The 23,826-nt window shown below is 34.7% G+C and overlaps 1 protein-coding gene across 2 annotated transcripts in view; it reads right to left on the reverse strand.

Annotated features, from left to right (window-relative positions):
* The window catches only part of Pigk (phosphatidylinositol glycan anchor biosynthesis class K), a 137,395-nt gene that overhangs the window by 47,616 nt on the left and 65,953 nt on the right, over positions 1–23,826 (reverse strand). The window lies entirely within an intron of this gene.

The following is a 23,826-nucleotide window of genomic DNA, read 5'->3' on the forward strand; positions in this document are numbered from 1 at the left end:
CTTACCCCTAAATAATTATTATCATTGTCATTATTATCATCACAATTATGAAATATACTCAGTTTTTGCTTGAATTTATTCACATTTTATCAACTTGTTAGCTCAGCATTCTTACTTGCAGTCAGATCTCCCTTTTGGCTTATTTCCTTCTTCAAGAAGTACATCTTTTAGGTAGACTGATACAAAACATTTTTTCTATGTTTGACATGTTACTTGTTCATTCTTTAATAGTATTTTAGTTGGGTAATAAATTGTAATCTAAGTTATTTTTTCTCAGTACTTTATTAATAATTTTGGTTTCTACTCTTGCCATTAAGGTTTTTTTACATCAACATAGTGGTTATCCCATTGTAGATATAGTCAGCCTTCTGTATCCATGGGATTTGCATTTGTAGATTCAACTAACCACAGATCAAAAAATATTTGCAAAAAAAAAAAAAAACTGTACTTAACATGCAGACCTTTTCTTCCTTCTAATTCCCTAAACAACACAGCTAACAACTATTTAGACAGCATTTGCACTGTATTAGCTATTATAAGAAATACAGAGATGATTTAAAGTACATGAGAGGGCATAAGTGAGTTATATCAAAACCACTTGAGCATATGCTATTTTAGTATCCATGGTGGGGTAGATCCTAGAAGATAGTGACAGCCTTTGGCTAATTTTTTAAATTCCTTTGTTTGAGGGAAGGAGTTCTAAAATTTAAGTATGAAGTGTGAACTTCTGTATATTCTGCTTTGGAGCTGTTGAACTAACTTTAAAATGCAAAAGAATAAGCCATTATCTCTTTGAATAACACCTTTTACTTGTTATATATTTTCATTCTCCTTTGGAACTCTAATTAGTCAACGGTTTCCAATGCTACCTTCATGCCCCATAACCTATCTTTTAAACTTTCCATTTCTTTGTCTTTTTTTCACACTGGGTGCATCTCTTCAAATTTAACTTCTATTTCCCTTCCATTGTGCCTAATCTTACAAAAATGGTTGGAATCTTTTACTCCTTCCTACATTTATCCATATCTTCTATGATGTGACTTTATAGCTCTTTCCAACAAAAGCTAAGGTTGGCTTTGTGATTCCCTCTGCACAATAGGATGCAGCAAAAATAACAGTACTACAGTTTGAAATCTAGACTTCAAAAGGTCTTGCAAACTTTTGAGACCTCTGTCTCGGCCATGTGAACTTGCTGAAGCTAAACTCTTAAAGGATAAGAGACCACATGGGAACTGAGTCAACATCAAAAATTCCAAAAATGTGGATTTCAGAAGCCATCCATTCAACCCAGAGATGACTATGAGTTCTGAAAAGAACCAATAATCTAAAAGAATCATGCTTCTGAACCCACCCTAAATTGTTGGTCCTCAGAATCATAAGCTAAATAGATGTTTGTTATTTAAAGATACTAAGTTTAGGAACAGTGTATTATGTGTCAATATGTAGAGAACATAGTTACTTATCCTATTAATTTTTTAAATTTTAATAACTATGGTTTTCAAGAAAGGTTTTGGTCTTTTTCAAAATGCCTGATCATTTTTAATCATCTTGTAATACTTTTTAATTTCTTCATTTCCTTCTTTCATTTTTTAAAATAATTTAAATGGTTATTTCCTATTTTTGGTTGATAATTCAAATATTAATGTCCTTGTAGGTCTAAGTCTATTGATTCTTCTATATTGTGGTAGGTGGAATTCTGAGATGGCCTTCAGTATTCTCATCGCCTGGTATTTGTGCCCTATATAATCTGCTTCCTTAAGGATGGGCAGGATTGTAACGATGACAGATTTCATTCCTATAATAAGGTTATATTATGTGACAAAGGTGAAGGAATTTTGCAAATATAACTAGGATCCGAAATCAGTTCATAATGAGTTAATCAGAAGTGAAATGTCCTAGGCAAGCTTGACCTAATCTGGTGATTGATTCATTAAAAGGATCCAGGCCCTTTCTAAAGTCAGAAAATTCAAAATGAGATTGTACTGCTGGCCTTGAAAGAAGCAAACAATCATATAGGAAACTGCTTATGGAAGGCAGCCTAATGGAATTAAGAAATGTTCTTGACTGACACTTGGGAAGAAAATGGGAATTTCAACCATCTACGTGCAAGGCACTGAATGTTATCAATAATACAGAAACATGGAGAAGGGATGTCAAGCCTCAGTTGAGATCACAGCATTGGCTAACATTTGATTTCTGCCGGTAAAACTCTGGACAAAAGACCTGGTAATCCATACCACCCAGACTTCTAAAGTACAGATACTGTGAGATAATACTGAGTGCTGTTTTAGACTAAGTTTATAATAGTTTATTGTACAGCAATACAAACTAATACCCTTGTGGTGGCTTGTCTTCCCAAAATTGTTTGCAATGTAAGATTATAAGCAATATTTGATTGACCTTAATCTGTGAGGTTCTGAGGAATCTTGATTGAAGGCAATTCCTCCAAACAAAATTTGAATTTGCCTCTGCTTGCTCTGGCTAGCTATCAACCTAATATCACTTCTATTGAATTTCTTGGGCCAAGAAGGAAACCACAACCCTAAACCACATAAGAATATGATTTTGGTTACATATTTTAAGAGAAACCATTTCCTTTTCTCATCTGTAGCTAAAGGTCATCAGAGAAATTTCCATATTTTCTTCCTCTAAAGGTTGTTAAGAGTTTTGTTCTAGTCTCTAATTTGATTTGAGTTTAACCTTGGAAGTTAATGGTTTTATGCAAAGGCCTTAAACCCAACTATCCACTATAGTTTTTTGTCCTGACAGTCATTATAACTATACTAACTCAGAACTCTAGGTTTCTATCAGCAATTATTACCTTAAGTACCCATACCTTCCCAGTTCACTTAATTCTTGGGATTTAGCTCCTTAAGTATTCTCCAAGAAATTTCCCTATTGTTCAGCAAAACTCCCTTAGAGCTCCCTTTTTAGAGCTACTATTCAGCAGTAGGCTCTTACAATTAATTTTTGTTCATAAATAAACAGACCAACATCAAAATGAGGCACAAAGTCCCCTAAAAAGGCATGTTTGAATCAAGGTACAGTTGGACACATCATAGATTGAACCAAGAAGGAAATTATAATACTAATACACATGGGAGCCTGAAACAGGAGACAGACCCCACATACTGATGATACTCTCCTTTCACAGTAAACCTAAAGTGACCTTGCAAAAAGAGACAATCTGTGCTTTGCTGCCAAGGCATGTTTGGAAAAACCAACAGCCACCATCTAGAAACATTGTAAGAAGGTAAGTCCTTGTAGCTTCTTTTAGTCAGCTTTCCTGCTGTGACCAAAATATCTGACATGAACGAAGTAAAGGAGGAAAATGTAGAGGAGGAAATTTTATTTTGGCTCACAGTTTCAGAGTCCATGGTCAGCCAGCTCCATAGCTGGGGGCCAGAAGTGAGGAAGAACATCATAGAGGAAGGTATAATGGAGGAAAGCAGCTCAGAACATGGCAACCACGAAGCAGAGAGAGACTTCTGCTGACCAGGGACAAAATAAAACCCCAAGGCATGCTCCCAGTGACCTACTTCTTCCAGTCACTCTATACTACCCAATTAATCTAGATCCAGTGAATAGATCCACTAATTAGGTTACACCTCTCAATCCAATCATTGTACCTTTGAATATTCTTGCATTGTGTCATACTTCATATTCTAACCATAACATAGTCCCTTAAATAAAGGGGGCTCACCAACTCTAGTTCAATCTGGAAAAAAACAGCAATGCTATTCATAAATCAATGTTGTTTATCTCTATACACCTATTCTTTTGGCAGCGTGGCTATGTATTTAAAAGCATATTTGTGTAATTTATAAAGCATCTAGGTATTTTATTACAAGTTTTTCAGAAAAAAACCCAGTCAGCAACAATCTCAAAAGTGAAATCAATTATTCTTTATTATTAATTCACACCATCTATCTCATTTACATTAATTTCTTACTGTAGATAAAGTGAAATATCACATCTCATCCTGAATTCTGAGTATTCTTTTATTGAGAACTGTTTCTTTCTAATGCAATTTCAAACTCAGAATGCCAAAGGCCTTAAAGTCAAGTTGTGTTTTAATATAAGGTAAAATTGGGATTTCTGGCATTCAGTGTTAACTCACTGGCAACTTTTCAGATGTAGATGTAACTTTTGTTATTACCAAAAGTTACCTACTTTCTGGATACTCAAGGTTTTATTATCCTTAAATTAAAAAGAAAAAAAAACTATCTTTAAACTAAAACCATACATATTTTAATCACTTTCTATGATTTAGGAGATAAGTATGTAGTATTTGAGCATACTAAACAGAAATCATGATGAATATCACTTATTTTTTTAAAGCTTAAGAGCTTTCCTTTTAGATATAAGATTTTTTTTTCCTTTTTTTTTTATTGATTGTTCAAAACATTACAGAGCTCAAGACATATCATCTTTCATACATTCGACTCAATTGGGTTTTGAACTCCCCAAATACATAATACAGACTCACTTCTGTTACATACTCACATTTTTACATAATGGCATATTAGTGACTGTTGTATTCTGCTACCTTTCCTATCCCCTACTATCCCCCCCCTCCCCTCCCCTCCCATCTTCCCTCTCTACCTCCTCTGCTGTTGTTCAATTCTCTCCCCTTTTTTTCCCCCCACCCCCTTGCCCCTCATAACCTCTTATAATTTTGTGTATCACTGAAGGTCTCCTACCATTTCCATATGTTTTCCCTTCTCTCTTCCTTTCTCTCCCCCCATTCGTCTTAGTTTACTGGTAGTCTTTTCCTCATGCTCTTCCTTCCTGTTCTATTCTTAGTGGCTCTCTTTATATCAAAGAAGACATTTGACATTTGTTTTTTAGGGCTTGGCTAGCTTCACTTAGCATAATCTGCTCTAATGCCATCCATTTCCCTGCAAATTCTATGATTTTGTCGTTTCTTAGTGCTGCATAATACTCCATTGTGTATAGCTGCCACAATTTTTTTATCCACTCGTCTATTGAAGGGCATCTAGGTTGGTTCCACAGTCTAGCTATTGTGAATTGTGCTGCTATAATCATTGATGTGGCCGTATCCGTATAGTGTGCTCTTTTAAGGTCCTCAGGGAATAGTCCAAGAAGGGCAATAGCTGGGTCAAATGGTGGATCCATTCCCAGCTTTCCCAGGAATCTCCATACTGCTTTCCAAATTGGCCTCACCATTTTGCAGTCCCACCAGCAGTGAACAAGTGTGCCCTTTTCCCCACATCCTCGCCAACACTTACTGTTGTTTGACTTCATAATGGCTGCCAATCTTACAGGAGTGAAATGGTATCTTAGGGTGGTTTTGATTTGCATTTCTCTGATTGCTAGAGATGGTGAGCATTTTCTCATGTGCTTGTGGATTGATTGTATGTCCTCCTCTGAGAAGTGTCTGTTCAGGTCCTTGGCCCATTTGTTGATTGGATTATTTGTTATCTTATTGTTTAATTTTTTGAGTTCTTTGTACATTCTGGATATTAGGGCTCTATCTGAGGTGTGAGGGGTAAAAATTTGTTCCCAGGATGTAGGCTCTCTATTTACCTCTTTTACTGTTTCTCTTGCTGAGAAAAAACTTTTTAGTTTAAGTAGGTCCCATTTGTTTATTCTTGTTATTAACTCTTGGGCTACGGGCGTTCTATTAAGGAATTTGGAGCCCGACCCCACAATATGTAGATCATAGTCAACTTTTCCTTCTATCAGACGCAGTGTCTCTGTTTTTATATCTAGCTCCTTGATCCATTTTGAGTTAACTTTTGTGGCTGGCGAGAGAAAGGGATTCAATTTCATTTTGTTGCATATGGATTTCCAATTTTCCCAACACCATTTGTTGAAGATCCTTCCTCCATTGCATGTTTTTATCCCCTTTATCAAATATAAGATAGTTGTAACTTTGTGGATTAGTCTCTGTGTCCTCTATTCTGTACCATTGGTCCACCTGCCTGTTTTGGTACCAGTACCATGCTGTTTTTGTTACTATTGCTTTGTAGTACAGTTTGAGCTCTGGTATCGCTATACCTCCAGATTCACTCTTCCTGCTTAGAATTGCTTTTGCTATTCTGGGTCTTTTGTTTTTCCATATGAATTTCATGATTGCTTTATCTATTTCTACAAGAAATGTCTTTGGGATTCTGATTGGCATCGCATTAAACCTGTAGAGAACTTTGGGTAATATCGCCATTTTGATGATGTTAGTTCTGCCTATCCATGAACAGGGTACATTTTTCCATCTTCTGAGATCTTCTTCTATCTCTCTCTTTAGGGTTCTGTAGTTTTCATTGTATAAATCTTTCACCTCTTTTGTTAGGTTGATTCCCAAGTATCTTATTTTCTTTGAGGATATTGTGAATGGAGTGGTTTTCCTTATTTCCATTTCAGAGGTTTTGTTGCTGATATACAGGAATGCCTTTGATTTGTGCGTGTTGATTTTATATCCTGCCACTTTGCTGAATTCATTTATTAACTCTAGCAGCTTCTTTGTAGATCCTTTTGGGTCTGTTAAGTAAATTATCATGTCATCTGCAAATAGCGATAATTTAATTTCTTCTTTTCCTATTTTTATGCCTTTAATTTCTTTTGTCTGTCTAATTGCTCTGGCTAGTACTTCGAGAACTAAATTGAATAGAAGTGGTGATAGAGGATATCCCTGTCTTGTTCCAGATTTTAGAGGGAATGCCTTCAGTTTTTCTCCATTTAGGATGATGCTAGCCTGAGGTTTAGCATATATAGCTTTTACAATGTTGAGGTAAGTTCCTGATATCCCTAGTTTTTCTAATGTTTTGAACATAAAGGGATGTTGAATTTTGTCAAATGCTTTTTCTGCATCTATCGAGATGATCATATGGTTCTGGTCTTTAAGCCTATTGATGTGGTGAATAGCATGTATTGATTTCCGTATATTGAACCAGCCTTGCATCCCAGGGATGAATCCTACTTGATCATGGTGCACAAGTTTTCTGATATGTTTTTGTATTCGATTCGCCAGAATTTTATTGAGAATTTTTGCATCCAAGTTCATTAGAGATATTGGTCTGTAGTTTTCTTTCTTTGAAGTGTCTTTGTCTGGTTTTGGGATCAGGGTGATGTTGGCCTCATAGAATGAATTTGGAAGAGCTCCTTCTTTTTCTATTTCTTGAAATAGTTTGAAAAGTATTGGTATTAGTTCTTCTTTGAAGGTTTTGTAGAACTCCGCTGTATACCCATCAGGTCCAGGGCTTTTCTTGGTTGGTAGTCTTTTGATGGCTTCTTCTATTTCTTCCTTTGTTATTGGTCTGTTTAAATTGTGTGTGTCTTCCTGTCTCAATCTGGGCAAATCATATGCCTTAAGAAATTTATCGATATCTTCGCTATCTTCTATTTTATTAGAATATAGGGTTTCAAAATAGTTTCTAATTATCTTCTGTATTTCTGTAGTGTCTGTTGTGATATTGCCTTTTTCATCCCGTATATTAGTAATTTGAGTTCTCTCTCTTCTTCTTTTTGTTAGCATAGCTAAGGGCTTGTCTATCTTATTTATTTTTTCAAAGAACCAACTTTTAGTTTTATCAATTTTTTCAATGGTTTTTTTTGTTTCAATTTCGTTTATTTCTGCTCTAATTTTAATTATTTCTTGTCTTCTACTACAATTGCTGTTGTTTTGTTCTTCCTTTTCTAGGTTTTTGAGGTGTAGTGTGAGTTCATTTATTTGTTGGTTTTTTCTTTTTTTGATGAAAGAACTCCAGGATATGAATTTCCCTCTTAAAACTGCTTTCATTGTGTCCCAAAGATTCCGGTATGTTGTGTCTGTATTATCATTTGACTCTAAGAATTTTTTTATCTCTTCCTTTATGTCTTCTGTAACCCATTGATCATTCAATAACATATTGTTCATTTTCCATGTGGTGTAGGATTTTTCCTTCCTTTTTTTATCATTGATTTCCAATTTCATTCCATTATGGTCAGATATGGTGCATGGTATTATCTCCACACTTTTATATTCACTAAGATTTGCCTTATGGCATAATATATGGTCTATTTTTGAGTAAGATCCATGTGCTGCTGAGAAAAACGTGTATCCACTTGATGATGGTTGGTATATTCTATATATGTCAGTTAGGTCTAGGTTATTGATTGTGCTGTTGAGTTCTATAGTTTCTTTATTCAGTTTTTGTCTAGAGGATCTGTCTAATGGCGAGAGCGGTGTGTTGAAGTCACCCGTAATTATTGTGTTATGGTCTATTTGACTCTTGAACTTGAGGAGCGTTTGTTTTATGTAGATTGCAGCTCCATTGTTTGGTGCATACAAATTGATAATTGTTATGTCTTGTTGGTGGATGGTCCCTTTTAACAGTATATAGTGTCCTTCTTTATCCTTCTGAATTAACTTAGGTTTGAAGTTGATTTTATTTGATATGAGTATGGCCACTCCTGCTTGCTTCCGAGGGCCATGTGAGTGGTATGATTTTTCCCAACCTTTTACCTTCAGCCTGTGTATGTCTTTTCCTATCATATGAGTCTCCTGAAGGCAGCATATTGTTGGATTTGTTTTTTTGATCCAGGTTGCTAGCCTATGTCTCTTGATTGGTGAGTTTAGGACATTAACATTTAAAGTTACAATTGAGATATGATTTGTACTTCCAGTCATGCTTCTTTATTTATTTATTTTAGTTTGGCTAGTTTTACTTTTTTGGTTATTTTCCTCCTCCTTTACTGAGATACCTCTTGTTGTTAGTTTTGGGCACTATTTTTCAATTCCTCTTCTTGTAGTATATTGCTCAGAATGCTTTGCAGTGCTGGTTTTCTTGCTGCAAATTCTTTTAGCTTTTGTTTATCGTGAAAGATTTTAATTTCGTTGTCAAATCTGAAGCTCAATTTTGCTGGATACAGTATTCTTGGTTGAAATCCATTATTTTTCAGCGTTTGAAATACATTGTTCCAGGATCTTCTCGCTTTCAAAGTCTGTGCTGAGAAATCAGTCGTTAACCTAATTGGTTTACCCCTGAATGTAATCTGTCTCTTTTCTCTGGTAGCTTTTAATATTCTCTCCTTGTCCTGTATGTTGGCTATCTTCATAATTATGTGTCTTGGAGTTGGTCTATTATAGTTTTGAATGTTTGGGGTCCTGTAGGCTTCCAGGATTTGGCAATCCATTCCATCTTTCATCTCTGGGAAGTTTTCTACAATTATTTCATTTAATATGCTGTCCATTCCTTTGGTTTGAATCTCTGTGCCTTCTTCTATCCCGATGACTCTCAAATTTGGTTTTTTAATGACATCCCATATCTCTTGAATAGATTGCTCATGGGATTTAAGCATCTTTTCTGTGTTGACTATACTCTTTTCAAGTTGATAAACCTTGTCTTCATTATCTGATGTTCTGACTTCTACTTGATCAAGTCTATTTGTAATATTCTCGTTTGAGTTTTTAATTTGGTTTATAGTTTCCTGCAATTCTAGGATTATAGTTTGATTCTTTTTTAAGATCTCTATCTCCTGGTAGAGCTCGTTCTTTGCCATTTGAATTTGTTTGTTTAATTCATTTTCAAAATATATTTTTATTGCTTGGACTTGCTGTCTCATGTCTTCTCTAATATTCCTTTCCATTTGAGTTAGGTATGCCTTGAGTTCTTTCCCTATTCCTGCTTCTGATGTTTCTATGTCCTCTTGTAGAATTAAGTTGTCTTGCATTGTTTGTACTCCTTTTTTCCCTTGTTTTCTCATGTTGTCCCCGTTGCTTTCCAGCTCTATTTGATTGTCGTGTTTCTGTTCTCTTCTATAGATTTGTTTCGGTTCTGTATTACTCTGATGCCTCTCCTTAGTGTTGTTAAACTATGCCTGCTGACGTGGATTCCGCTGTGAAGGAAGATCCGACGTCCGAGCTCCAGTGACAACACTACTTTGCTATGACCGGCCCCAGTTCCTTGCCGGGGTGTCCTGATGAGGTGGTGTGACTGGACTGTCTCTGTTTGATTTCAGCTCCCAGTCGCGGCAGGCAGGCGGTCTCCAGCCGCCCAGTATCACAGGCCGCAGGCGGGTGATCGGTCACCTGCGGCCGGGTGTTCTCCTACTGCCCAGCTATGTGGGCAGTGGGTGAACTGTCGCCGGCGGGCCTGCAATTTCCAGCTGCCCAGTCTCGAGGGCCTTGCCTCTAGCCTCCTGGCTTCTCCTGCTAGCCTTCTGTAGCCGCAGGGCAGGCTGCACGAATCAGTCAGCCTGGATCTCCGGGGTCCCACAGTTGGCAATTGGGATCCCAGGCACTCTGTCCTTTGGATTTTTCCTGCTTGCCCCTCCCCCAGCTCTAGCTAGACAGGTTTCCTTTTGGCTGCAGAAGGGTAGGGGGGGTTGCAGGTCAGGTGCCTCTAGTTCCCCCCTAGTCCTTATGCAGGCTCACTCTGATTCTCCCTCCCCCGGCAAGCCTAGGAGAGATTTTATGCGAGTTCCCGATGTATGGGGGATGGGCTGAGTGCCACACACCTGTTTTGTTGTTGAGATCTGTCGGAGAATGGCGGTGGAAATTTCAGCTGTTCAAGATGCTGACTGCTGATTGCCTTGGCGGAGTGTCCGCTGTGGGGGATGGGACTGTACCGCTTCCTTCCCCGTCTAAACTCCCGTACTCAGCCCGGGGGTCAGTGTGGGCTTGGCTGGCGGGATTCCACCTGATCTCAGCCAAGCCTCTCCCTGCTTGCTAATTAATGGCTTCCCTGGGGCGCCTAGATATAAGATTTTAAATGTATATGTCATGTTTATGCAAAGCAATTAGAGTAGTTACAATTTTATGTCTCACCATATAGCTTATTATCATCTTTTGCAGTACTTTAAGGCCAAAGTGCAAAAGATTGGCATGAAACATTCAATATTTAAAACATATAATAGAAATCTAAAATACTTTGTTCCTAACTCTCAATTTTGATGCTCTAAATATGTGCATCTTTGGTATAAAGAAAAAAAATATTTTAAAAAATTAGATTAAATAGTTTTAATAAAACCCAGTTTAAACTTCTCACTAACTATTACTGAATCTTTAACTGGCAATATAGTTCTGATGAAGCAAACTAGGTCCATTACTAATATAATGAACTAAACTTATATGAGAATAATTAGAAAGATAAAAACATCAAGAAATAAACATTAAGTCCTAAAACAGAGTTGTATAGATTTTCTGTTTGTCTTGTGGTGCTGGGGATCAAACTCAGGGGGCCTAGTATATACTATGTAAGTACTCTACCACTGAGCTTCATCCCAGCCCCCTAAATAAGAGACTTTAAGAAATTAACTATGGAGGTAAGTGTGAGGATGGCAAAATATAATTGTATGCCAATATTCACATTTAGTAATCATGTTACAAATTTAGGTATCCTGAGATCATATCCTATGAACCTTGTATTTCATTAATTTTTGTTTGTTTTTCATTTCTTGGGAAACAATACTGCAAAATATTAATTAACATTAGAAACTGATGCCATCAGATAAATAGCAGAGAAAGGCTTTTATATTAAAGTTAAAATGAAGTTGATCCAATTCATTATAAAAGGCATTCCATAACAATATTATGGTTTCCTTAAGAGATTGTCATAATAATGTTGCAATTTGATCAAATTAAAGAAAGTACAGAGTATAGAATATTACTCAGTATGATAAAAATTTCACAGATATCATCAGTGAGTTTTCAAGATGGTGGAATAGAGGAGGTCATCTTCCTGGCTGTTCCATGGAGTGAAACAAAGAAAGCAAACAGGCAGCTTCTCCACAATGTGGGTGAACAAAAAAAAAGTGAGGGGGCTTTACTGAAATTTAAAACTGAACACTCAAAGCAGATTGGGGACTCAAGAGGTTGGACATATAAAATAAAGAAGAAATCCCCACTGCCACAGCTGGGTCGGAAGCTCCACCCAGAGAGGTCCCTCCCTGAGCATAGTGGAGAGATAAGGGAAGCTGCATTTTGGGGAGGCCCAAGGTATGTCTGGGTACAGAGCGTTTAGAAATCAAGTACATTGCCTGATAAACCTGGATCAATATCCATGCGCTGCTCAATATCCATGTGTGGGAAAAGAAGCAGCCATCTCCTCAGGTGGCATGCAGAGGACAAAGGAAGGAACCATTTTGCAGTTACTACATAGGGGATAGAAGCTGAGGGGGCTGATTCCTGGCAAACCCAAGTTTGGCCGGAAAATACAGACCCAGAAAACACAAACTGCATGATATAGAATGTGCTTAAGCAATCAGGAGAAAAATTAAACACGAAGATACGTTTACACAGGTAATAACTAGTTATGGAAATCTACCCAGCTCTACTCCTCCCACTGCAACCTAGCTGCTTGCAGGACCAGCTGGGAGAGACTAATCTGGCCAGGAACTCAGATAGGTGAGGACAGGAAAGATTGTTTGGAGAGTGAATCCAAGACCAGGAAACACAGGGTCCAAAGGGGACATTGGAGACTAAGAACTGGGTCTCCCACCAAACAAGTGGAACCCTGGGGAGATTTCTGGGGCTCAGTCTACCAGCATGGACTAGCAAGTACTGGGCACTGAAGGAACACTGATTTAAAATCTCCAGACCAATTAGCATTCAGCAAAGAGCCTGAAGCCCACTTAAGCTTAAACCTTGCCTCCAGGAATTCTACCTCTAGGATACCTCTCACACTTCAGCAATTCAGAAGGTGGAGCATCACGTCCCAAATCTAAAACTACTGAGAAGGGAAAACAGACTCTTTTAAACTCCAACAGAAAGAATTCTTTAACTTTTCATCAAGATTTTTTTAAATTCTTTTTTTTCTGCTTAATTTTTACCTTGATGGGACATAGATATTTATACATACTCATTTGGTTTTGTTCTCATTTCTAGCATTTTTGAAGCCAGTTATTTTTCATGGATTAATTTTTTGTGAATTAGGATGTTTGATTCGTATATTTTAGTTTGATATCTTTTTATTTTTTATTTTTATGTTATATATTTTTTCTTCTATGTGTTTCCCTTAATTCTCTTCTGCTAACAGCCAATCTCTATTTTTCTTTCATTCTTCCTTTAATTTTTTTACTACTTCCCTCCTCTCCCTCATAATCATCACTTCCTATATCACATCTTTTCTCTCCTGTCCACCATTTAAAATTATAAACCCTTTTGCAAACTTGCTGTTTTTATTGTAGGCAATAAATGATCATATCATTTCTGTTTATTGTGGTAATTAATACTGTAGATGACATAGTAGAAACTATTTGGTTTAATGTAGAGTATTGTTTTCATTGATGGTTATTATTATTTGTCACTCTCTAAAGAGTGAGGTACTAGAAACCTTCAGGGACATTGTAAATCCATAGGGTAGAAACTCTACTGCTTCAGATCCATACTGTCAAATGGGTAGACACACAAAAAACATGAAAAATCAAACCAAAATACTCCCAATAACAGAATACACTGACACCACAGTGGAAGAAATGTCAGGAGTACATAGTTAAACTGATCTGCAAAGTAAAGGACAGTATAAAAAATGAAATCAAAGAGAAAATATAGGAAGTGAAAGATCACTTCAATAAAGAGGCAGAGATTCTGGAAAAAAAAAACAAGCAGAAATCCTCGAAATGAAGGAAACAATAAAACAAATTAAAAATTCAATAGAAAGCATCACCAACAAACTAGACCACTTGGAAGACAGAACCTTAGGCAATAAAGTCAAAATATATAATCTTGAAAACAAAGTTGACCACGGAGAGAAGATGTTAAGAGACAGTGAACAGAACTTCCAAGAACTATGGGGTAACATAAAAAGACTAAATTTAAGATATATTGGAATAGATGAATATGCAGAGATACAAACCAAAGAGTGTTCAATCTTTTCAATGAAGTAATATCAGAAAATTTCTCAAACCTAAAGAATGAAATAGAAAATCAAACACAAGAGGTTTACAAGACCCAAATGTACAAAATTGTAATAGGCCCATACCAAGGCACATTGTAATGAAAATGCCTAACATACAGAATAAGGATAGAATTTTAGAGGCTACGAGAGAAAAATATCAGATTACATATAGGGGGAAACATTCAAATCTCAGTTGACTTCTCAACCCAGACCCTCAAAGATAGGAGGTCCTGGAATAACATATACCAAGCTCTGAAAGAAAATGGATGCCAACCAAGAATCCTATATCCAGCAAAATTAAGCTTCAGATTTGAAGGTGAAATAAAAACCTTCAATGATAAATAAAAGTTAAAAGAATTTGCAATTAGAAAGCCTACACCACAAAATATTCTCAGCAAAATATCCCATGAGAAGGTAATGAAAAAAAAAAAGTGAAAACCAGCAAAGGGAGGAACCCAAAGGACCAGGAACACAAATCATATCTCAGTAATAACCTTGAACATTATGGCCTGAACTCATCAATCAAAAGACAGAGATGGCAGGTTGGATTAAAAAACAAAACCCAACAACATACTGTCTCCAAGAGACTCACCTCATAGACAAGACTGAAGGTGAAAGGATGGGAAAAACCATATCATTCACATGGATCACATAAAGCAGGGGTTTTTATCCTCATATCAGATAAAGTAAATTTTAAGCCAAAGTTAGTCAGAAGGGACAAAGAAGGCCATTTCACACTGCTTAAGAGAATTACACATAAACAAGACAAAGTAATCAAAAATATACTCCAAACAATGGAGCATCTATGTATCTCAAATAAACCCTTCTCTATTTCAAGAATCAAATAGACCACAACACAATAATGCTGGGTAACTTTAATAAGCCTCTGTCACCACTGAATGATTCCTACAAACAAAAACTGAATAAAGAAACTATAGAAGTAAAAAATACAATTGATACTTTAGACTTAACACATACATATATTATGTGAATATATAATATTTCATAGAATATTCCATCCATCAATGACTGAATATGTTTCTCAGCAGCATACAGATCCTTCTCTAATACAGATCATGTTATGCAAGCTATCACATATGTTTGCATACAATTGTAATATTAATATATTACTTTCATATATTTTAGCATCTGTAGGGTTATTTTGATAGCACCCTTTCCATTGATATTAATTTCTTTCAAATATTAATTTTGTTTCTTCTTGATTAGACTTGATTTTTATCAAATTTTAGCTATATTATTTCTTCTCTATTCCATATATTTTTACTCCTACTCTTACTTTTTCCTTCCTACTACATTATTTGAAAATAATTTGATTGTATTCTAGCTTCTTTCTGATAGAATTACTTTAAGTTATGTATGTTAATTTGGGTACTGTTTCATCCTTGAGATCCTGATATTTTAAGCTATTATCACTTAGTTCAAATAACTTTTTCTTTAATTTCCTTGTGCTTTTTCCTTGACCGCTTATATATTTATAAATATGCTATTTAATCTTCAAATAGTTGATGTGAGGATGAGTTTCTATGTATCTTAAGGTGACTGATTTCTAATATAGTAAATCATGCAGGAAACACAGTTTGAATAATTTCAAATTTAAAAAATAGTAATAGAAATGCTTTTTATATTGATTGTATTAGTTACATACATGTCAAATTGATCAAATTTCATACTTCCAATATATGCATTTTATTTTATTTCAATTTTACCTCAATAAAGCTATGGGGGAAAAATTTCACAGACATGAATTTAAAAACAAAGATGGGGAATAATGGAGCTAGACAGTACTGGTAAATTAATGTCATCTTTAGCTCAAATCAAATTTGTTCATAAGTCTTTGTTTCATGAAGAAACATGTTTCTCTTCTTATATAAATATTTAATAATTATTCACAGTAACAGAACATGGCCAAATCAAACATGAATTTTTTTTAGTCTTCTGCAATTTCTTTTTCATGACAAAATTAACTGTGAAAAGACAATTTTTAATTACTTCATAGGAATATATCTATTACATTATCAAAAATATATTTTAAATAATACTATATCAATTTAATGAAAACTCATTAAATGACTTTACTTTCAGGTTTTGGTTCCATTTTGACTTTCTTCTTTAAAGTTTATTGTGAAATTTCAACTTACTAATTGGCAATGACAATGATTGTTTTCCAATAAATTTAACAACAGCGATCCAAAATTTCCATCAATCATAAAGGACATTATTACCAGCAAAAACCTCAGAGCCCCATCTCTTACCAGGTTAATTTCTGTCCCACAATAAAACCTATAGTAGTTGAATGTGAATATTATGATATCAACTATGGAGATAAATATGAGAAGACCAGGCTAATGATGATTCCTGTCCAAATGGGCCATATATGTTGTTTTAGTCAGCTTTTTCACCGCTGTGACTGAAAGATCTGACTAGTACAATTGTAGAGGAGGAAATTTTTATTTGGAGGCTCATGGTTTCAGAGGTTTCAGTCCACAGGCAGCCAGCTCTATTCCTCAGGGCTTGAAGTGAGGCTGAACATCATGGAGGAAGAGTGTGGCAGAGGGAAGCAGCTCACATGGTGATCAGAGAGCAGAGAAAGAGGGGTCTCCATTTGCCAGATACAAATACATACACCAAAGCCATGCCCTAATTCCCACCTCCTCCACCATACCCTACCACTTCAGTTACCACTCAGTTAATCCTATCAGGGGATTAAGTCACAGATCCGGTTAAGATTCTTATAACCCAATCTTTTCTCCTCTGAATCTTCTTGCATTATCTCACATGTGAGCTTTTGGGGAACACCTCACATCCAAACCATAACAAATGGCACGGCTGATAAAAATGGAAATCAAGCTATATAAATAGCACTGTAGTATACCAAATAAAGAACAGAAAAATCCACTGTGTCTCTTTAACTACACAAGACATCAACATGACTGCAATGAGTTTTAAATGCTAAGTATGCTCATTTTATATACATTATCCCCAATCCTCAAAATTACTCTAGAAGTACAAAGAAGACACCCTTTTAAAGATAAACTATCTGAATTTCAGGAAAACTAAATAAGGCAGCTGAAAAAAACAAAGCAAGTAACTAAACCAAAATATAATGAAGTCTTATTCACTATCATGCTATTCCTACTATACAGTGTTGCGTCAAAGGTTTCATGGAGTGCTAGGATGGAACGTGTAACTGAAGAATACTTCAAAACCAGGTAAAGCAATATGCCATGATTTCTGTAAAAATGACAACTTCTAAAACTGAGATTATAGATTTATATTATTAATATAAATGTCTTCTGTTCCTTGCTTTACCTAATCCTAGTGTTATATATAAAATCTTCTAAAAATTCAATCTACTCTTCCCCACAGAAATAAAAATTACTTTACCCTTATTACTAATGAATTACAAATACAAGTAATCATCACACAATTTTTTTTTGACTCTTGAATTTCTTGGTCAAGTATTTAATAATATCCAAACTAATATCAAAAAATACCAAAAAAGTGATAATTAAAAAGCATCCTATAAATTTACCTTTTGTGGTTAAAATCACATATGGTTAGGTTTCTTATAGCAGATCAACTTACATACACAGAAAAATTCTTATCATTCTTTTCCCATATCTACAAATATATGATATTACTGCCACCTTCTGGTAAAAACACAATTTCCCAATTCATAGATTTCTACAAATGAAAATCCTCCAGATATGAAATAACTAGTTTGTAGTAATAAAAGCATAATAGATAGTTTAAGCAAATAACTAAAATGTAGTATAAGTAGAATTCTAGCAATAATTAATGTCTATCAGTACATGTGATAAGCTTTCTTGATGTCAAACACTAAGTACTTAACTCTATTTGAAGCAAAGAATTAAGTGCTTTATAAGCAAAATTAAAATTAATTCTCTTAAAAACTATATGATTATTATTCTCATCTTACAGCTGACAAGAGTTCAAGTACATTGCCCAAGGTTAAATGGCTAGGAAATGGTAGAGGATCTGAATTCACAAGTTGATTCCAATGGCTTTGTTGTTTATTATTAATGCTGTGATATCTCCTATAATGTCAGATGATAAACATTAAGTTACTTACTTTAAGTTATTTAGAACATTAAGGTTTAACTTGATGACATGAAATAATTATTATGGCAATCAGTGGAATCACAGAACATACAGTTAAAATTTTTTAAAAGCTGTCAGTTGCAGTGGTAACAGCTACCAGGAGGCTGAGGCAAGAGGATCACAAGTCTGAACCCAGTTTGGTCAATTTAGGGAGACCCTGTCTCAAACTAAAATATTAAATTTTAAAAAGACTGGGTATGTAGCTTGGTGGTAACACCCTTAGGTTCAATCCCAGTACCAGAAGCAGGGGGGAGGAGGGGGAGAGTTATAGAATGTATGATTTCATCTATTTGATAAAGGAAAAACTAGAGACAGAAAACAGATCAAGGGCTTAAAAGAACATAGGGAAAGAGTGGATAGAAAGGGGCATAAAAAAGAGTTCTTGTGGTGAAGAACAGATATAGCATTATCCAACTATATGCATTTGTTAAAACTTAGAAATGTAAACTCAAGAAGGTCATTTTACTTAAAGTAAATTATACTTCATTTTTTAAAAGCTGAAAAAATGAACAAACTTCAGATATGTTCAATAATATAAATGAACTACACAAAGGCAATATTAGCAAAAGAAGCAAAACATAGTGTTTAGGAACGCATGCTTAGGGGATAAAACTAAAATGAAGAACAAGAAAATAAATTCCGTAAGAGCTGAGAGAGTGGTTACCTCTGAGTTAGGAGTTGACTGGGTAGAGGAAAAGGCAAAAGGGATATGGAGTTTCTAGTGTATCATCAATTTTCTGTTTCTTTATCTGGTCATTACATGAGTATCTGCACTATGAGAACTCACTTTTATTCATATCCTTTATATATTGTATCCTTTTATACAATTTACAGTTTGTATCTTTTTTGGTTTGTATAATAGAAGAAATGATTTGGTGGAGGGTACCAGGAATTGAACATATGGGTCTTAACCACTGAGCCTTTTCATATTTTATTAAGAGACGGGTTCTCAATGAGTTACTTAGGGCCTCACTAAGTTGCTGAGGCTGGCTTTGAAATTGTGATCCTCCTGCCTCAACCTCCCTAGCTACTGGGATTACAGGCATGTGCCACCACATCCGACTAGAAATAAATTTATAAGAAAGCAAGTCAAGTAGTTCAGAGTAAATTATGAAAGAATAAAATTAAATATTTGATTTTTAGGAGTGTGGGACATTTTTGGATTTGTATATTGGTATTACTGTTTGTTAGATATGTGACTTTAGGCAGATTTCTTGACCTTTTTCACTCTCAGTTTATTCACCTATAAAATGGAGAAACTGCACCTACTGCATAAAGTTATCATGTGGATTAAATGAGATTGATTTAAATATCCTTCAGGGTATATGCCTAATTCCAAGTTCACTTCTGGGAGTTCACTTTACTCACATGGAGTAGGTCCCAAGCAGTCATATTTTTTGTGTTATATGATCCTTACTACTTCCCAGTTGGACCAGAGATGGGCACTTGACCAAGCTGAGTTGATCACAAAGTCTTTTGTAAAATTTAGAATGGGCAATGAGCAATTTATTCTTTGGGCTTTATCATGAACAGAAGAGATGTAAATCTCCATAACACTATCAATGAACATCCGAAAAGGAAGTCAAGAAATTGATTTCATCTACAAAAGTATCAAACATAAATAAAATACTTGGGAATAAATTTCACCAAGAAAGTGAAAGATCTGCACACTGAAAACTGTAAACAAAGATGAAAGAAACTGAAGATATATATATAAATGAAAACATCCCATATTCATGAATTTGAGAAAGATGTTAAAATGTCAACACTATCTAAAGCAATCTAAATATTCAATACAATCTGTATCAAAATTCTAATAACATTTTTCACAGAAATAGAAAAATCAATACTAAAATTTGTATGAAACCACAAAGACCACCCAAACAACCAAGGCAATAATAATCAATAGTAACCAAGGCAATCTTGAGCTAAAAGAACATAGCTGTGAACATTACAATGGCTGTTTTTTAAAATAAATTACAAAGTAACATGGTACTGGTGGAAAAACAGATACACAAACCAATGGAACACAAGAGAAATCTCAGAAATAAATCCATACTCATAAAATCAACTAATCTTCAACAAAGGTACCAAGAACACAGAGGAAAAGACAGTGCCTTCAATAAGTAGTGGTGGGAAAATCAGATATCCATATGCAGAAAAATGAAACTGAAACCTTAGCTCATTCCAAATACCAAAGTCAACTTAAAATAGGTTAAAGACTTAAAGACTTAGAACTGCAAAACTATTAGAAGAATTAAAATAAAAGAACAACAAAAACATTTTTGACATTGGTTTTGGCAATGATTTCTTGAATATGATCACAAAAGCACTGGCAACAGAAAGCAAAAACTGGTAAATGGAACTGCATCAAATTACATAGCTTCTACACAGCAAAGAAGACAATCAATAGAGGGACTGGGGTTGTAACTCAGTGGTAGAGTGCTCCCTTAGCATGTGTGACGCACTGGGTTTGATCCTCAATATGAAGGAAGGAATGAAGGAGGGAGGGAGGTAAGGAAGGAGGGAAGGAGGGAAGGAAGGAAACAGGGAAGGAAGGAGGGAAAGAGGGAAGGAAGGAGGGAAAGAGGGAAGGAAGGAGGGAAGGAAATCAATACTGCAATGAGACTACCTACAGAATGAAAGAAAATACTTGTAAACTATATATCTGATAAAAGGTTAATGTCCAAAAAATATAACTAAAATAACTCAACAGTTAAAAATTATCCAATCAAAAAATGAGTAAAGAATCTAAACAGACATTTTTCAAAAACATATAAATGGCCAACAGGCATATGAAAAAATGCTCAACATCATAATCATCAGGGAAGTACAAATTGAAGACACAATGAAATGACACTTTACACCCGTTAAAATGATTACTATCAAAAATGCAAAGATATAGATAAAAGGAAATTCTTATGCACTGTTGGTGGGTATGTAAATTAGTATAACTATTACAGAAAATAGTATGAAGATTCTCAAAAAATTAAAAACAAGGCTTGGGGTTGTGGCTCAGTGGCAGAGTGCTTGCTTTGCATATGTGAGACACTGGGTTTGATCCTCAGCACCACATTAAAATAAATAAATTAAATAAAGCTACTGTGTCCATCTACAACTAAAAAAAATTAAAAAGAAAACTACCAAATAATACAGTAATACCACTTTGGGGTTATATATCCAAAGGAAATGAAATTCAAAGTTTGTCAGAGATATTCACAATCCCAAGTTCATTATACCATTAAAACTTTATTTTACTCAATATACCTAAGTTTCAGAAAAACAGTAATACTAAAACAATTCTTATTCCATAAAACTACATCAGTCAATTTTATGTATTAATATCTTCTATCATATCTGATTAATAGTATATGCTAGGCTATTACACAAAATATTTTTTAAAAAGCCAATGTCAACCAATGGCTTACACTGTTTCCTTAAAATATATGTAGAAGTAATATTTTTAAGGCATAACTACCAATTTTAATAATATTGTATTGATATTTTCAAACTAAAGTTTGAACAAAATAGATAAACATTCTAGGCTATAACTTCCTTAACAAAATAGTTGATATCTGATTTTTGGTGAATATGCTGTTCTCTAAATAAGCTTTCATGTAAAGGAAGCCTTTAACAAAATTCAACAGCTATTCAAGACAGAAACACTGAAGAATCTAGGGATAGAAGGAAGCTACCCCAGCACCATAAAGACTATATGTGAAAAACCCAAAGCATAATAAATGGGAAAAAACTGAAAGCATTTTCTTTATAATCTGGAAAAAGAAAAGGATATCCTACCTCACTACTCCTATTTAATATAGTACTAGGAATTCTAGTAAGAGCAATTAGGCAAGAGAAGGAAATACAAGGGATAAAAATAGAAAAAAGTCAAATTATCACTATTTGCACGTTATGATCCTTTACCTAGAAGATCCAAAAACCACCAAAAGATTGCTAGAACTAAGAGATTTGGCAAGGTAACAGGTTATAAAATCAACATACAAAAATCAATACCTTTCCTATAAACCAGCAATGAATTCTGCTGAGAATGAAATCAGAAAAGCAATTCCACTCACAATAGGAATAAGTTTAAACTAGAAGGTAAAAGAACTCTACAATGAAAACTATAAAACTTTGAAGAAAGAAATTTAAAACACACAAGATGGAAAGACCTCTATGTTCACAGATAGGCAGAATTAATATTGTTAAAATGGCCATACTATCAAAACAAGATATACAAAATATCTTTTAAAAGGCCAGTATTGGGCTGGGGATGTGGTTCAAGCGGTCGCGCACTCGCCTGGTATGCGTGCAGCCCGGTTCGATCCTCAGCACCACACACAAACAAAGATGTTGTGTTCGCCGAAAACTAAAAAATAAATATTAAAATTCTCTCTCTCTCTCTCTCTCTCTTTAAAAAAAAATCGCTATTGTAACATTTATTAAAAAAAAAAAGGCCAGTGTCAAACAATGGATTACACTGTTTGTAATCCATTGTAAATGCAATGTAAATCCCATCAAAATACAAATGATATTCCTCCCAGAACTAGAAAAAAACAATCCTAAAATTCATTTCGAAGAAATGTGAAATTATGTCATTCAGGAAAATGAATAGAAATGAAGAACATTATGTTAAGCAAAATAAGCCAAACTCCAAAATGTCATGGATCATATGTTTTCTCTCATATGTGGAAGCTAGAGAAAAAAGGAAAAGAAAGATGAGAGGAAGGGATCTCATGAAAATGAAAGGGAGATCAGTAGAACAGAGGAAAGCAACCAGGAGGTGAAAAGTAGAAAGGGAAGGGCAAAGAGCTGGGGAGCCAAACTCACCAAATTATATTGTTATAGTGTGTATACATACTAATATGTAACAACAAATTCCACCATTATGTACAACTGTAATGCATCAATAAAAAGGGTAGGAAAAAAAGATTATTAAAAGAACTTCCAATTGTCATTCATAAATACATGTGAACAAAACCTTTATACAATGAGATAATATCTGTAACATTCATGTAAAAAATTCCTGGGAGCACAATGAGAACTAAATTCTCATACATTAGTTAAATAAAGTATACAAGTAAATTTGTTTTAAAAAATGGGATCTCTTATATTGTCCTATTACCCCTAATGCCTAGACTACAACACTCCTCCTGCCTGAGCTTGGGAATGGCTAAGATTACAGGCCCATGCCACCAGATCCAGCTTAGGAGTTATGAAACTACTTGGTAAACAACCTAAATAAAATTCATCTACAAACACTAGAGGGTGCTCTAATTCAATAATGCTTGCTGTCTGGCTTTAAAGCTTAAAATATTTTCCACAAGAATAAATTAAGATCTCTTCAGCACTAACAATTTTTGTTTTCAAATGAATACACAGAGAAAACTGAAGAGGCAAATTTCCATTCTTCCAGAACATATAACAGAATTCCAGTGAAACAATTTTTTATTGTCCAATCACTATATATTTAATATTGTATGTTGAGAGAACAGAAAATAAGTAAAGCAGTAAAAAGATGGTCCTTGCCTATAAAGGAGATTAATTTAATGTTCGGATGGTTCAGAGAAGGGCAAGGACAAATATTATATTTATAGAATCAAGTTTGAGGAGAATTATAGAATGAATTTAGTAAAAGACATACTACTCATTTGTTAAAGTACCGTTTAGCCATTTTTACAGAGGCAATTTGAAAGCTGTTATTTAAACAAAAAATAAAGGTAATAAATATTGCTGTAGGATTTTAATCTATTGCCTTAACACCTTTTTTAAGCCAATAGCAATAGGAAATTGGAAAAGAAAAAATATAAGACTTTGAATACCCAGAACAGGTAGCAATATCAAT

This window comes from Ictidomys tridecemlineatus, chromosome 11, assembly GCF_052094955.1.
Source record: "Ictidomys tridecemlineatus isolate mIctTri1 chromosome 11, mIctTri1.hap1, whole genome shotgun sequence".
Lineage (NCBI taxonomy): Eukaryota > Metazoa > Chordata > Mammalia > Rodentia > Sciuridae > Ictidomys > Ictidomys tridecemlineatus.